The 16,217-nt window shown below is 35.6% G+C and overlaps 12 non-coding genes across 12 annotated transcripts; 5 read left to right on the top strand and 7 right to left on the bottom strand.

Annotated features, from left to right (window-relative positions):
• Positions 1 to 1,866: 1,866 nt before the first annotated feature.
• On the top strand, positions 1,867 to 1,940 carry Trnan-guu (transfer RNA asparagine (anticodon GUU)). Its single transcript has one exon. It is a non-coding gene; the product is annotated as a tRNA-Asn (tRNA).
• A 496-nt stretch (positions 1,941 to 2,436) lies between these two features.
• Positions 2,437 to 2,510, top strand: Trnan-guu (transfer RNA asparagine (anticodon GUU)). The gene has a single exon. It is a non-coding gene; the product is annotated as a tRNA-Asn (tRNA).
• Positions 2,511 to 2,741: 231 nt separating this feature from the next.
• Positions 2,742 to 2,815, top strand: Trnan-guu (transfer RNA asparagine (anticodon GUU)). The gene has a single exon. It is a non-coding gene; the product is annotated as a tRNA-Asn (tRNA).
• A 219-nt stretch (positions 2,816 to 3,034) lies between these two features.
• Trnan-guu (transfer RNA asparagine (anticodon GUU)) lies at positions 3,035 to 3,108 on the top strand. The gene has a single exon. It is a non-coding gene; the product is annotated as a tRNA-Asn (tRNA).
• Positions 3,109 to 3,784: 676 nt separating this feature from the next.
• Trnan-guu (transfer RNA asparagine (anticodon GUU)) lies at positions 3,785 to 3,858 on the bottom strand. Its single transcript has one exon. It is a non-coding gene; the product is annotated as a tRNA-Asn (tRNA).
• A 178-nt stretch (positions 3,859 to 4,036) lies between these two features.
• Positions 4,037 to 4,110, bottom strand: Trnan-guu (transfer RNA asparagine (anticodon GUU)). Its single transcript has one exon. It is a non-coding gene; the product is annotated as a tRNA-Asn (tRNA).
• A 3,166-nt stretch (positions 4,111 to 7,276) lies between these two features.
• On the bottom strand, positions 7,277 to 7,350 carry Trnan-guu (transfer RNA asparagine (anticodon GUU)). Its single transcript has one exon. It is a non-coding gene; the product is annotated as a tRNA-Asn (tRNA).
• Positions 7,351 to 7,538: 188 nt separating this feature from the next.
• Positions 7,539 to 7,612, bottom strand: Trnan-guu (transfer RNA asparagine (anticodon GUU)). The gene has a single exon. It is a non-coding gene; the product is annotated as a tRNA-Asn (tRNA).
• Positions 7,613 to 7,868: 256 nt separating this feature from the next.
• Trnan-guu (transfer RNA asparagine (anticodon GUU)) lies at positions 7,869 to 7,942 on the bottom strand. Its single transcript has one exon. It is a non-coding gene; the product is annotated as a tRNA-Asn (tRNA).
• Positions 7,943 to 8,348: 406 nt separating this feature from the next.
• On the bottom strand, positions 8,349 to 8,422 carry Trnan-guu (transfer RNA asparagine (anticodon GUU)). The gene has a single exon. It is a non-coding gene; the product is annotated as a tRNA-Asn (tRNA).
• A 1,002-nt stretch (positions 8,423 to 9,424) lies between these two features.
• On the top strand, positions 9,425 to 9,498 carry Trnan-guu (transfer RNA asparagine (anticodon GUU)). Its single transcript has one exon. It is a non-coding gene; the product is annotated as a tRNA-Asn (tRNA).
• A 2,114-nt stretch (positions 9,499 to 11,612) lies between these two features.
• Trnan-guu (transfer RNA asparagine (anticodon GUU)) lies at positions 11,613 to 11,686 on the bottom strand. Its single transcript has one exon. It is a non-coding gene; the product is annotated as a tRNA-Asn (tRNA).
• Between the last annotated feature and the right edge of the window lie 4,531 nt (positions 11,687 to 16,217).

Raw genomic sequence — 16,217 nt, 5'->3', positions numbered from 1 at the left:
AGTTTCTTTGTGGCCTATAGTTTTACAATTTGAGCAGTTATATCCATCTATGGAAAGGAACAGACGATATAGGGTGTTGTCATGTGTTATAAGAAAAGAATCAGGGATAGACACATTTTCTAGATGATTGATAAATATTTGCCGTCTAAAACTGAGGACATGGCTGTACTCTGTTTCCGGCATACCTACTCTTAAAATAGTCATCTTAGACACGGCAATGATACCCATCTTTTGTAGTTCTGCTTCTATAATGTTGCTAGGAATTGTAGGGTCTACATTAGATACTACGAGTATATCGGCTGGAGTAATCAATCTTCTTATTTCTATCTCTGTTTCTTTTATATTTACAAATTTGTAGGAGTGGAGAAGTGAATCGACCATGCTTTTTGACGAAAGATAAATACAAATTCGATTGTTAGAAATTCTTGATGCGAAAATTACGTTACGGGGTCCTACTAGCGATCCTACTGCTATGATGTAGTCGTGTATTTTAGTATCTTCCATACTAGATAGGACAACAGCTTGGTCTTTTGTTGGGTGTTTAAAAGAATTTACTGCAGTGGAATATGACATTGGTGATGATTTTTTTGTTTGAGTCATGTTGAATGAAGTTGTGTTATTTAAAGTGATATCGGTTGAAGTCATTTTAATTTAAGGTGCCGTAAGTCCGGCCCTGTCGCCAGTTCGAAAACTGGTCTTCGTTCTGGACACAATCTTGTTTTATCAGTATTTTGTAGGTTATATTTCTGATACTATTATTTATAATAATGTAATTTCAAGTACTCACGTTTGTCTATATTCGTGGGCACTTGTGTTGCACTAGAACTTTTATGCACAGGTGAAATAACAATATTTGAAAGGTAATTTACCATTCAAAAATAATTTATTTTAGAACGGCTTGTAAACGTGGTATATTGTACCATAGTCAGGACCGTGATGCTTAGTTTATAAAATTAAAATCTTGGATTTCCTAAAAGTTTTTCTTCGCTAATTTTGCGCCCCCTCACTCTTGCGCCCTTGGCGGGCGCCTCTTTCGCCAACCCCTAAATACGTCCCTGCATAAGGTATCCGTACTTTTTGGAGTCAATTCGGATTTATCCGTATACTTTAAAAAGTGTATGTAATATGTACAAAACTTATAAAAACGTAAATAATATCATTATATCATGTGTATATTATTGCCACATCCTTTGTATATATAGAAAAATTTAACCTAACTTCATCCTTCTAACAGCGTTAATCAATTTTATTCTTTGATCTAATTTTTTTGGGAACGAGGAAAATAAAAGTATTTCACATCACTATTTCTCAATGTATTTTTACAGTGAACAACACAACAAATATAGCGTGATATGGCATTTTTTTTAAACATCCCATTTAAACATAAGTAGGTACACTATAAAGCGTCCTTACAAAGATTTAAGCATGCAACCGCCACCATTAGCAGGTCGGTCGATTTTGTTTTGACACTTTGTTAACGCTCGGAGCAAATAGTCTCAGTCTCATAACTCTCATATAATTATAATAAATATATAATATTAAGAAACAGTAATTACAAGAAAAAAGTTTCAGGACATTTTTATCATAATTATCAGTATCTTATTGGCAGCCTATTATTTATAAAGGTCTACTTAACTGCAACTATACTGCTCTAGTAGATTTCTTAGCCAGAAAGGCCTTGGATATAATGCTTCTTTTAAAACCTGTGTAAAAAAGCGGACGGGTGAGGCCAGTTAGGCCTCACCTCTTCCGCTGGAGGGTTAATTTATTATAATTGTGGTTTACTCCAAAGAAATGTAGTTAGAGCCCAAGAGCCCAATAATTAATGGCAAAAAATGCCATATGTCAAAATACTATGTGCCATCAGCCTCCGTGGCGCAATTGGCTAGCGCGTTCGGCTGTTAACCGAAAGGTTGGTGGTTCGAGCCCACCCGGGGGCGCAAATTTTTTGAAATACAAAAGTAATAATTGTAAAGAGTTACTATAAAGTATTATAGACGTTTTCCTCCAACATAAAATTAATAATAAAGTTCTACAGTTTACTAGTGTCGAGTAAATTTATTTTTACTAATAGCACCTATACGGGCGCCCATATAACAATTTTCAGGGGGGGGGGCAGATTATAGTATATGGCTTAACACCCCATGTGAGGTTTGGCCGCTTTTGCTTTCTAAATCCATTTTACGGGGTGGATCAGTCCTCTTGATCATTGTATTTGTTCACTAATATGTCTCCATTTCTTCCGGTCTATTGCCTTCTCTTTCCATTTTGTAATTCCTGCCCCTCTTAGGTCCTCCTCTACTTACTAATAGTTGGTAATAAAATATTTACTTAATTCAGTGTTATGAGGATAATTTTAAAATATTTTATCCTTAAAACGAGTAACCAATTAAAATAAGAAAATGGCGTCACACTACACACTCTTGCGCATCAATAGCCTCCGTGGCGCAATTGGCTAGCGCGTTCGGCTGTTAACCGAAAGGTTGGTGGTTCGAGCCCACCCGGGGGCGCAAACCTTTTAATTAAGTACCTACCTAATTGTAAATTAAATAGACCTTTTCCTCCAACATAGAACAAATTTCTGCAGTTTGCCAGTGTGAACTAAAAATGATTTATTTTCACTAGATAATAGTTAATAATAAAATATTTTACTTAATTGTGTGTTATACATATACCTTAAAAGTAGTAACAAATTAAAATAAAAAGATGGCGTCGTACCATGCACTCTTGCGCATCAATGAGCCTCCGTGGCGCAATTGGCTAGCGCGTTCGGCTGTTAACCGAAAGGTTGGTGGTTCGAGCGCACCCGGGGGCGCAAACTTTTTAAATAAGTAATTGTAAATAGTCGTTTTCCTCCATCATAGAACAAGGTTCTGCAGTTTGCCAGTGTGAACAAAAAAATATTTATTTTCACTAATAGTTGATAATAAAATATTTTACTTAATTCTGTGTTATGAGGAAAGGTACATATAAAAGTAGTAACGAATTAAAATAAAAAGATGGCGTCGCACCATGCACTCTTGCGCATCAATGAGCCTCCGTGGCGCAATTGGCTAGCGCGTTCGGCTGTTAACCGAAAGGTTGGTGGTTCGAGCCCACCCGGGGGCGTAAACTTTTTAAATAAGTAATAATTATTGTAAATATATATACGTTTTCCTCCAACATAGAATAATTTTCTGCAGTTTGCCAGTGTGGACAAAAAATTATATATTTTCACTAATATGTAGTTAATAATAAAATATTTTTTCTACGACCGGTTAATAACATGCTCATTATTCGCTATTTTTAATAGATAATAGCACCCATTACTGTACCCGTGAGTAATGATAATAATTCATTACTCACGGGCTGAAGTTAGATTCAAGTGACGCATGCCACTTTTAATATTAATCGTATATAAACTGCAAATAAAATTACTTAAAGTTGTTTATTTAATACAATAATTATTGTCATTTATATAAATAATTAACTTCGAAAAATTTTTAAAGGAATTTTAACTGTAACAATATCAGTATATTTTTTAGTCTGGGTCTAGCAGCCCCCTAACATTCCATGTTGCGATGCGGTGTTTTTTACGTAATGCTAAGTTTGATCTTCCAGTATCCCATTTCGCAGATATTGCCTGGTCGTCCACAATCATCTGCCCATTATCAACTATCTATTAGTAAAAATAGATAATTTTTTGTTCACATTAGTAAATTGTAGAAATTTTTTATTAATTTTTGTTAGAGGAAAACGTCTAGTAACTGTTTACAATAATTACATGTGTATTTCAAAAAGTTTGCGCCCCCGGGTGGGCTCGAACCACCAACCTTTCGGTTAACAGCCGAACGCGCTAGCCAATTGCGCCACGGAGGCTTATTAATGCGCAAGAATGGGTAATGTGACGCCATCTTTTTATTTTACTTACTTAATTTTGAGGACAAAACGTTTTAAAACAACATCCTTATAGAACACAATTATTATTCTGAACTAGAATTTCTTGATAATCTTGAGAATCTTGAGAAAGTATGTTGTTTATTTTAACAAAAACGTGCGCCCCCGGGTGGGCTCGAACCACCAACCTTTCGGTTAACAGCCGAACGCGCTAGCCAATTGCGCCACGGAGGCAGTTGATGCGCAAGAGTGTGTAGTGTGACGCCATCTTTTCATGTTAATTGGCTACTCATTTTAAGGATAAAACATTTTAAAATATATCCTCATAACACAGAATTAAGTAAAATAACCTATTATCAACTCCCCCTCCTCTATCTGTTCTCCTTCGTAAGGATGTAGTGGCGTCATGTAAGTCGTTTGATTTTTGTCCAGTTCTCTTTCTCCTGTGCGTGTTGTTTTGCTTCGGAGAATGAGTAACCGGTCATGTCCTTTATTTGGTCCGACCATCGTAATGGAGATCTTCCTCTGGATCTTCTGCCCTGTACGTTGCCTTCAACTATCATTCGTTCCATGCCTTCTCTTCTTCTAGTTATATGTCCAAAATATCTCAGTATATTTTGGTTGATAGTTGTGCTGAGTCTAGTTTTTATGTTAAGTTCGGCTAATATTGAATTATTTGTGCGATGTGCGGTCCATGGTATGCGCAACATTCTCCGGTAGACCCACATTTCAAATGCCATTATACGTTTTGAATCTGCTTTTTTGATGGTCCAAGTCTCTGAAGCGTAGGTGGCGATAGGAAATATTAACGCTCGGACAAGGCGTAATTTTGTGTTTTTTGTAATGTCAGTATTCTTCCATATTTTTGTGAGTTTGGCTGTTGCCGATCTGGCCATTATGATGCGCCTACGAATCTCGTCTTCGCATCCTCCACTGTTAGTAATAACGGAGCCTAAGTAATTAAATTGTCTGACCACTTCGTAACCTCTGCCAAGTCTCTTATCTCCGGTTGGTTATTTCTGATTATATCGATGATCATTACTTTGGTTTTCTGTATATTTATTTTCAAACCATATTCCGTACTCACCGTTCCTAGCCTATTCATAATTTCTTTCAGTTCTTCTGGTGAAGACGCTAATATAACAGTGTCTTCAGCATAACGTAGGTTTTTTATTTTTCTTCCTCCTATCGTTGCTCCACCTTGCCATTCCTCAAAAACTTGACGCATAATGTGTTCACTACATATATTGAATAGAATGGGGGATATTATACATCCCTGCCGTACTCCAGATTTTGATTTGAAGTTTTTCGAAACCACATTATTAACTCTTACATTAGCGGTGTTATTTACATAAAGTGCTTGTAATAGATAGATTAGATGTTCTGGCGTACCCATTTCTCTAAGTATATGCCACAGTTTGTCCCATTTTACGTTATCGAAGGCCTTGGAGTAGTCAACAAAGCACAAATATGTTTCTATGTTAAACTCTCGAGATTTTTCGATAATTTGACGAATATTAAGAATGTGTTCTCTTGTTCCCCTACCTGGGACGAATCCGCATTGTTCTTGTGGAATTTGCGGTAAGAGAATGGATTTTAATCTTTCATTGATTATTGTTAGAAGTACTTTGCTCGCGAGAGATATCAACGCTACTGAATAAACGTGAGTTTACCCCAGTCATTTGGCCACTTTCCGGTAGTCCAGATCTCATTGCAAATTTTAAGCATTACTTCCGTTCCTAATTCTCCCATTTCTTTGAGTAGATATTTCAGCTGTTATTCCATCCTCTCTTTGTGCTTTTCTACATTTTAGCTTTTTTATTGCCGACTCTATTTCTGATTTCAATATTTGAGGTTCTTTTTCATAACTTCTTTTTTCTGTATTATGGTCTGGGTCGTTGTTAGAGAATAGTTCACAATATTGTTTCCACACCTCTGCGATGCCGTCTGGGTTTGTTATGGTATTTCCACTATTATCTTTGATGATCTGTGTCTGTGGTTTGAATTCTCTCACTAGATATTTGACTTTTGAGAAAAGTTCTCTAGATTCTTGGCGGTCAGCATGTTCCTCTAGTTGTTCACATATGCTTTTTATATAATTATTTTTGTCCCTTCTGCACAAGTGTTTTATAGTTGTATTTATGGTGCTTATCTCTATTTCTTTTTGTATTGAATTTGACGTGCCGTTTCTAAGTTTTCGTCTTTCTTCAACAAGGTTGAGAGTTTCTTCAGTCATCCAATGTTTTTTCCTATCTATTTTTTCTTTGGGGTTTGTATTGTTGATGGCTTAGGTGATCAACTTCTTTGTATATTCCCACGTTTTGTCAGGGTCTCCGGTAGTCGCTGGTAGGTCAGCTTTTGCTAGTGCCTCTCTAAACTTTTCCGGCTGTTTTGGAACCAACTCTTGTCTTTTGTTTACAATTGTTTTACTTTGCAACTTAATGCGAAATTCTGCTTGTAGCATTTTATGGTCCGAACCACAGTCTGCAGCTGGTTTTGTCTTCACATTGGTTACAGAGCTCCTCCATCGTTTAGTGATAAGAATATAATCTATTTGGTTCTTGTATCGTCCTCCAGGCGAAGACCATGTTGATAATCTTCGCGGATGATGTTTAAACATTGTGTTTACTATACTGAGATCCATATCGATGGCAAATTGAAGGAGCCGTTCACCTCTGTCATTTCGCTCGCCTAAGCCATGCTCACCTATCGTTCCTTTCAAATGATCGTCTACTTTCGTTCTTCCTATTTTTGCGTTCCAATCTCCTATTATCATCATTGGTTCTTTCTTAGGTATATTAGAGATGGTTTCATGTATCAGATGGTATGTTTCTTCTACTATATCTTCTGTCGCTTCGGATGTTGGCACATATACCTGTATAATGTGCATTTTGACTGGTTTAGCGTTTAGGGTTATTTTTATTATACGATCGTTTATTGGAAGGTATTCATGTACATATTTTGCCCAACGTTTTTGAATTAATATTGCTACGCCTTTTTGTCCTGATTTGTTAGCTCCTGACATGAAAACTTCATAGTGAGTGGCTTCCCAATGTCCTTGGCCTTCCCAGTGTGTCTCAGATATCCCGTAGATATCTATCTTCTCCTTGATCAGTTCATTTTCTAATATATACAATTTACCTGGCTCTAGCAGCCCCCTAACATTCCATGTTGCGATGCGGTGTTTTTTACGTAATGCTAAGTTTGATCTTCCAGTATCCCATTTCGCAGATATTGCCTGGTCGTCCACAATCATCTGCCCATTATCAACTATGTATTAGTAAAAATAGATAATTTTTTGTTCACATTAGTAAATTGTAGAAATTTTTTATTAATTTTTATTGGAGGAAAACGTCTAGTAACTGTTTACAATAATTACATGTGTATTTCAAAAAGTTTGCGCCCCCGGGTGGGCTCGAACCACCAACCTTTCGGTTAACAGCCGAACGCGCTAGCCAATTGCGCCACGGAGGCTTATTAATGCGCAAGAATGGGTAATGTGACGCCATCTTTTTATTTTACTTACTTAATTTTGAGGATAAAACGTTTTAAAACAATATCCTTGTAGAACACAATTATTATTCTGAACTAGAATTTCTTGATAATCTTGAGAATCTTGAGAATCTTGAGAAAGTATGTTGTTTATTTCAACAAAAAAAGTGCGCCCCCGGGTGGGCTCGAACCACCAACCTTTCGGTTAACAGCCGAACGCGCTAGCCAATTGCGCCACGGAGGCAGTTGATGCGCAAGAGTATGTAGTGTAATACCATCTTTTCATGTTAATTGGCTACTCATTTTAAGGATAAAACATTTTAAATTATATCCTCATAACACAGAATTAAGTAAAATAACCTATGATCAACTATGTATTAGTAAAAATAGATAATTTTTTGTTCACACTAGTAAATTGTAAAAAATTTTTATTAATTTTTGTTGGAGGAAAACGTCTAGTAACTGTTTACAATAATTACATGTGTATTTCAAAAAGTTTGCGCCCCCGGGTGGGCTCGAACCACCAACCTTTCGGTTAACAGCCGAACGCGCTAGCCAAATGCGCCACGGAGGCTTATTAATGCGCAAGAGTATGTAATGTGACGCCATCTTTTTATTTTACGTACTTAATTTTAAGGACAAACATTTTTAAAACAATATCTTATAGAACACAATTAAGCAGACTTGTTCGTTACCAATTATTATTGCTGCGAACCAATTAGGTATTATTTTGTTTCACTGGTCATAAGTATTATTCTGAACTAGAATTTATTTAACTTGTCTATTTAACTTGTCTATTGTCTTTAACTTGTCAACGTATCTATCTAGACACTTTTTTATTATGCTTTATATTATGCTTTGGTTTTATAGATACTAAATGTACAAAGATTATTATGATACCTGACTATATTTTTATTCGCTGTTGTTTGTCATATTTATTTATCTTAAACATTATTTCGATTATTTCAACAAAAACTTGTCGCCCCCGGGTGGGCTCGAACCACCAACCTTTCGGTTAACAGCCGAACGCGCTAGCCAATTGCGCCACGGAGGCAATTGATGCGTATAAATTTCTAGTTTGACGCCATCTTTTTATCTTAATATAGGTATCTAAGTAATTTTAAGCATTAAAAGCGAGGACTTATAACAAATAAAACACAAAAGGCAACCGTTCTGTCTACAACTAGGTACTCTTAATAAAAACAAATAAAGTAATTCTTAAAATGATATCACCGAACATTAAGTGTCTGTATCTTATTTGAAAACAACAAAGATATTATTATTTGTAAAAGCTTGATTTACTATCAAGCGAGTTGCTAAAAATCTTAACCAGATTATTCTGTTTCCACTCCCTGTTTTCAAGATTCCTTATATTACACCGATTCGTTGCACTTAAAACGGTTGTTGATAGTTAAAGTGAAAAAAAGTAAAAAAAAAGTGTTAAAATAGAGCCATAGGTAATGTTATCTTTATTTCACATTTTCCATAAGGTAATAAGTACCTTAGTACCTACAGTTGATTAGTGCAATTAGTCCACACCTTTACCAAAAATAAAAAAATATCAAACACCCCTTGACTTTGAAAGCAAATGGACGATAAGTAGGTCCATTTCTCAGGACATCCAAAATGTAAAAAAAAAATCAAGTAAAGCCTCCCTAACATTATCCCAATTTGGATGGATGGATGGCGCCGATGGCGGTATAGCTTGGGGGTCAGAGAGGTATTATCTGCACGAGACGTGTCCTCTTTGATCTTCGGACACGAAAACCAAGTTACTCCGGGAATCTTATGTCCCCTGGAGATAGGATTTACTTTGTTACGTGTTCGTGTATAAACAGCTGTAGGTAACCGTCAAAAGTCGATATACTTTCTTTCGCATTTGGAGGCCAAACTAATCAATATTAAAAAAGTGTACACAAGTACCTACATGATATTAATATTCCTTGCATCCAAATGATCCAAATTAAAATATTTCAGATATTTGCATCCATTAAAAAGCGGTTAGAGGGGTAAACAGCATATTTAAACCACATGACGAATTTTTGCGCATTAATAAGCCTCCGTGGCGCAATTGGCTAGCGCGTTCGGCTGTTAACCGAAAGGTTGGTGGTTCGAGCCCACCCGGGGGCGACATTTTTTGATATGCATGTCTAAAAAAAATTGTGCCTTGTTCTATTCATTCTTGACGTACGCCTCCCATTGTTTTACCGTGTTACGGTTGGTGGATCGTATTTTATGGTTGCGAGACATGGACTATAAAAGCAACAATATTGAACAAATTAGAATCGTTTGAAATGAGAACACAGTTCAAACAGGAGTATTCTCAGAATAATTGGACACTGGAAATAGCTGCTAAACGCCATAAAAAGAAGAAAACGGAGTATTTTGGAGACATATAATTAGAAGACACAAATACTTACCATTAACTTCGCCATATCACACAGGAAAAGAAGAAGTCATGGAGTCAAGAAGAAAATATGGATAGGGAGCAAAAAGCTATCTACGTACGCAATATTAGATGATATGGTGCGATATGACAGCTGCAGAACTATTTCGATATGACAGCTGACAGAGAAACATTCCAAAAACTTATAAACAAGATCATACATAGTTAGTCCAGAAAGCCACTGCGCATCCGCTAGGAAAAATATTCCGATTCGGATTATTTGCACAATCTTACTCAAAAAGGACCCCTTTTAACAAATTTGCATGTTGCTAGGACCAAAAGTGGGTCAAAAATTTTTAACGTTATTTTTTTTGTTTTTTTCCTAAAATTATTTTTTTTTGCATGGAACAAACTTTTTTTAGGTTTTTTGCATCATTCCAAACAGAAAAGATCTTTAGTGACTTTTCTCTAAAGTTGATAGTTTTTGACATATAAGCGATTAAAAATTGAAAAATTGCGAAATCGGCCATTTTTAACCTTCAAAAACTATGTGAAAAACGCAAAATTTGAATGTTGCCAAGGTAGGTAGATATTCTTTAAACATCGATTGATGAAATCCCGAAGAGTTTTTGCAGTACAGTATTCAAAACTCCTTTGTTTTTTAATTTCTAATCACGCGTGCACGACACTATTTTCCACCGTTGCATGTGTATACAGTATGGTGCAAATGAAAGGAATAAATTCGTTATTTCGTAAACCGTTGACTTTAAGGGAAAAATCCGAAATAGGTCGATTTTTATTTTTAAGTTATGATTATGTGACATATATGGGATACTAGTGACGTCATCCGTTTGGGCGTGACGACGTAATCGATTATTTTTTAAATGATAATAGAGGTCGTGTGGTAGCTCATTTAAAAGGTTCCCCAATTCTCTATTCAGTAATGTAAACATTTACGTAATTATTTATACTGAGTGTCCAAAAATTTTAAATTAAATTATTTGACAAAAAAGAAGTAGAAGGACACCCTTTATAAATAATTATATAAATGTTTGTATTACTGAATAGAGATTTGAAGAACCTTTCAAATGAGCTAGCACACGACCCCTATTCTTATTTAAAAATATCATGGATTACGTCATCACGCCCAGATGGATAAAGTCACTAGTATACCATATATGCCACAATATCATAACTTCAAAATAAAAATCGACCTGTTTCGGGATTTTTCCTTAAAGTCGCCGGTTTACGAAATAACGAATTTATTCCTTTCATTTGCACCATACTGTCGGTGGAAAATAGTGTCGCGCACGCTTGATTAGCAATTGAAAAACAAAGGAGTTTTGAATATTGTATTGCAAAAAACTCTTCGGGATTTCATCAATAGATGTTTAAAGAATATCTACCTACCTTGGCAACATTCAAATTTTCAGTTTTTCACATAGTTTTTGAGGGTTAAAAATGGCCGATTTCGCAATTTTTCAATTTTTAATCGCTTATATGTCAAAAACTATCAACTTTAGAGAAATGTCACTAAAGACCTTTTCTATTTGGAATGATCCAAAAAACTTTAAAAAACTGTGTTTCATGCAAAAAAAATAATTTTAGGAAAAAAACAAAAAAAAACGTTTAAAAAATTTTTGACCCTCTTTTGGTCCTGGCAACATGCAAATTTGTTAAAAGGGGTCCTTTTTGAGTAAGATTGTGCAAAAAATCCGAATCGGAATATTTTTCCTAGCGGATGAGCAGTGGCTTTCTGGACTAAGTAGGTAGCGTTTGATTAGAGACATGACATGGCACATAAAGAAGAAGAAAGAATCTTGATAAAAGTATGTTGTTTATTTCAACAAAAAACGTGCGCCCCCGGGTGGGCTCGAACCACCAACCTTTCGGTTAACAGCCGAACGCGCTAGCCAATTGCGCCACGGAGGCAGTTGATGCGCAAGAGTGTGTAGTGTGGCGCCATATTTTTATTTTAATTGGTTACTATTTTTAAGGATAACACTGATAACCCATTTGAATTACGTAAAATATTTTTCCACCTACCTCTACCGAAAGTATACTTTTCCGGGCCTGATTGTAGGGAGCAAAGTTGTACTTTTCCTCCTTAGGGAGGAAAATATTTTTCCTCCCTAGGGAGGAAAAGTAAAAGTGAAGTATTGGTATTTCATTCATGAAATATAACTTATTGACACCCTGTACAATATCTATTTTTTATTACGTAAGTATTTAAACATTTTAACGTTTATTTATAAAACACCCTGTATTTCGCAGAATGGTAAAAAACAGTAAATTGTTATTTTGATTTAACAATGTTTACATTAATAATTTGACTTATATTTGACAGTTAACAGTTATATTGTACCTACTTGTTAATTTTAGTTTTAATAAGTTTTGTTGGTTAGTTACATGGACAAATGAAAAAAGTGCCTTTTCCTCCCTTGAATGATTACTGCCTTCCGCTACGCGTCGGGCAGTAAACTTCATTCTCGGGAGGAAAAGTAGCACTTTCCTCCCGGAAAAGGCACTTTACTCCCATGTTATACATATGGTTTTTCCACCTTCCTCAAATAACAAATCATTTTATCATTTTTACTTAATTTATTTATGTAACTAACCAACAAAATTTATTACAACTAAAACTAACAAGTAGGTACAATATAACTGTCAACTGTCAAATATAAGTCAAATTATTAATGTAAACATTGTTAAATCAGAATATCAATTCACTGTTTTTTACCATTCTGCAAAATACAGAGTGTTTTTAAATAAACGTTAAAATGTATAAATACTTACGTAATAGAAAATAGATATTGTACAGGGCGTCAATAAGTTATATTTCATGAATGATATACCATGACGTCACTTTTACTTTTCCTCCCTAGCGAGGAAAAGTATAACTTTTCTCCCTACAATCAGGTCCGGAAAAGTATACTTTCGGTAGAGGTAGGTGGAAATAGCTATTATTATGAACTATTAGTAAAAATGAGTATTAATTTTTGGTTTACACTATTAAATTGTACAATTACAACTTTGTTATTTATTTTATGTTGGAGGAAAATGTCTTTCCTTACAATTACTACCTTTCTATTTTAAAAAATTTGCGCCCCCGGGTGGGCTCGAACCACCAACCTTTCGGTTAACAGCCAACGCGCTAACCAGAAGAACTGGAAGAAATTATGCTCGTAGGCTAGGAACGGTGAGTGTGAGTACTGAATATGGTTTGAAAATAAATATTCAGAAAACCAGAGTAATGATTATCGATAGAATCAGAAACAACCAAACGGAGATAAGAAACTTGGCAGTTTACGGAGTGGTCAGACAATTTAAGTAGGGGAAAGTGAGGCAAAATGGTCCCTCTAACTTCTTTTTAGGCTACACATAACAAAAAACGAAATATTTAAGCACAGTTTAATTAGACAAGAAGTTGAGTAATAACAGAACATATTTCTTTGAAAAATTTTTATTTAAGTGTAGAGTTAAAAGTGAAATAACATTATTTTTAAAGAGCCCTAAAGGGACCATTTTACACCATGGTTAGGGTAAAATGAACCCATCCATGAGGTAAAATGGCCCCTATAGTTCTTTTGTAAAGGAAACATAATTTCTACATTTTTATTTACAAAAATCGCAAATATACAATTTCTGCTTTCCAGTTACACCCGCACACAATAAATGACACCATTTATTGCACAAACTGCACTTGATCCAAACCTCCTTCGCCTGCGATTTACTGAATAATTCCGAGCAAAATATATAGGCAACGTCATCTTCATCATCATCAAATCTCTTATTTTCTTTATTTTTTCCAAACACCTTTTTGCTTACAGCTTTTCTAGCTGATTGTGAAGTTGGCTTGGGTGTTTTTTGTTTTGCTTTCATCAAAAAATAATTTGGTGTGGAGGTGAAAACAGTCGATCCTTGCGAAGGCCTTGAACTCCTTGTCTGAGGAGGTGCCTGAGGTAGTGGAGGTATATCATATGGAGTTATAAAAGTATCGTCCAGCAGTGATGGAATTTCATTTTGTTTTGAAACACTAACTTCGGAAATTGGAATTGAATTACCAACTACGGAGCTTGTAACGTCAATTTTATGATTTGAAGGAACAACTTCCGGATTTGAAGCTGCAGTGACTAAAGTTTCATTGTCCGATAATTCCTCCGGACTGTTTCCAAAAAGGCTGACATCATCTGAAGATTTTCCTATAGCTTCCCACTCCTCTAAATCGTCTGATGAAGATATATTGCGAATTTTTCTTTTCTTTATAGATAAAACCCTTACAAGAGGAGAAGTATACCTTTGTGGAGAAGGAGTTCTTTGTTCGTCGATGGGATCAACGGTTTCATTTTCCACTAGAGGTCGATCAGTCGTATACGATGGTTTAAATTTCCAATCTGGGAATATGTTCGGATTAAAAGGGTAAATGCCTGTTTTCTCAAATCAACTGAGTCCGTTGTTAAGTGTGGCAGCTCGTCGGTACGATTTTCCAAACAAGCTAGCTATGTTATACAGAGTTATGACCTTTCCAGGGTTTGCTTTAAGCCATAAAATAATTTCCTCATTAAAATATGTCATTAGAGGTGAAAATACTGCTACATCCAATGGCTGCATCTCGTGCGGGCAATGTGGAGGAAACGAGAGCATTATAATGCCATTTTCTCTGCAGTATTCTATAGCTTCGACAGATTTGTGGCTTGAATACCCATCAAGCAATAGTAGAACCCTATTTTCAACTGAGCACTGTGTATGCTGTTGAAAATGCTTTAAGAACAAAATAAAGGTGTCAGATTTCATGTATCCAGATTCGTTGTAAAGAGAAAGTGTTCCAAGTGGGGCACCTATAAATAATAATTCATTCCTTCGTTTGCGTGGGAATATTATTGCTGGAGGGATGAATTGACCTGCAGCATTTACACAGAGAACAACGGTGACATTTTGTCCTCTTTCAGCGCTTGTTAGGAAACCAACCTGTTTCCGTCCTTTATGTGCTAAAATTTTGGGTAACTTGTTAGGAACCGTTTGGATGCCACACTCATCCATATTATATATCCTCATAGGGTTAAAGTTATTTTTATTTTGTATTTCATCTAAAAGAGAAAAAAACTTAGCGACTGCCTCTTTATTAAAGCCTCTCGCCCTGGCAGCTGAGGTAGCCTAAGGAGTTCTAAAAGAAATCTCTGGGTATCTCTTTAGAAAATCTCTAAACCAAGCCGTTCCAGCTGACTTTTTGTTTTTAGAGAACCTGTGTTTAATACTATTTCTCTCCGCAAGGGAGTACGCCATTTCACAAATGTTTTTCTTCGTCATACCAAATAGTCGGTCTTCCATATCTAAAATATACTCCTTTAAGGAAGTCTCCAATTTTTCGGGCAATGTTGTAGTGAATCGACCAAGTATTTTCCAATAACCTGTTGCCTAAAAGAAAGTAACGATAATTTTCTGACATCTCCTTTTTAAATAAACTAGTCTACTTTTGGTTCACTTACCAATACATTTTGATTTTTGGTCCTTCTTTTTAAAGTACTTAAAGGCAGATTATAAATCCTAGCAGCGCTTTTAAAAGTCATACCGTTAGAAATATTTTCCAAGGCAAGTTTCATTGAATTTGAATCCCATTGTTGTCTTGTCGTCTTCCGAACATAAGTTCTACCCATTATTTCTGTAAAGATAATATAACTACATTTGATTGTTATAAAAAATATTTCTGTATAGCTCAAAACTTTATTTGGTAGGCTAAGCAAGGGTAAAATAGTCCCCGGGGTCATTTTGCCTCAACATGGAGGGACCATTTTACCTCAAAATCTGATCAAATATAAAAACTAATTTACATGAGTGACTTCTGATAATTAGAGAAATTGTAACACATCTGATATAAACAAAAAGGATACCTTTTTAAACTCCATTAAAAAAATTCTGCTTACTTTAATTAAAACGCCTAAAAACACAATTTTTGGCGACCACGAAATTAACAATATCACGTGTGTTTTTATAGGTTATATTAAAACTAGCCTAATATGCTTCGCACATCTTCACAGCTTCGTACATAGGTGGCGCTAGTAGTACTGAATATAATAAAGAAAGATAAACGATGGTTTTATGAAAATTATGAGAAACATGTTAGGGGACCATTTTACCCAGGGGGACCATTTTATCCGACTTTCCCCTATTTATGTTCCGTTATTACTAACAGTGGAGGATGCGAAGACGAGATCCGCAGACGCATCTTAATGGCCAGATCTGCAACAGCCAAACTCACAAAAATATGGAAGAATACTCACATTACAAAAAACACAAAATTACGCCTTGTTCGAGCGTTAATATTTCCTATCGCCACCTACGCTTCAGAGACTTGGACCATCAAAAAAGCAGATTCAAAACGTACGAGTATAATGGCATTTGAAATGTGGGTCTACCGGAGAATTTTGCTCATACCATGGACCGGACATCGCACAAATAATTCAAT

The sequence above is a fragment of the Diabrotica virgifera genome, chromosome 5 (assembly GCF_917563875.1).
Source record: "Diabrotica virgifera virgifera chromosome 5, PGI_DIABVI_V3a".
In the NCBI taxonomy this organism is placed as follows: domain Eukaryota; kingdom Metazoa; phylum Arthropoda; class Insecta; order Coleoptera; family Chrysomelidae; genus Diabrotica; species Diabrotica virgifera.
Note: the sequence above shows the minus strand (reverse complement) of the source record. Positions and strands in the feature narration are given on the sequence as shown.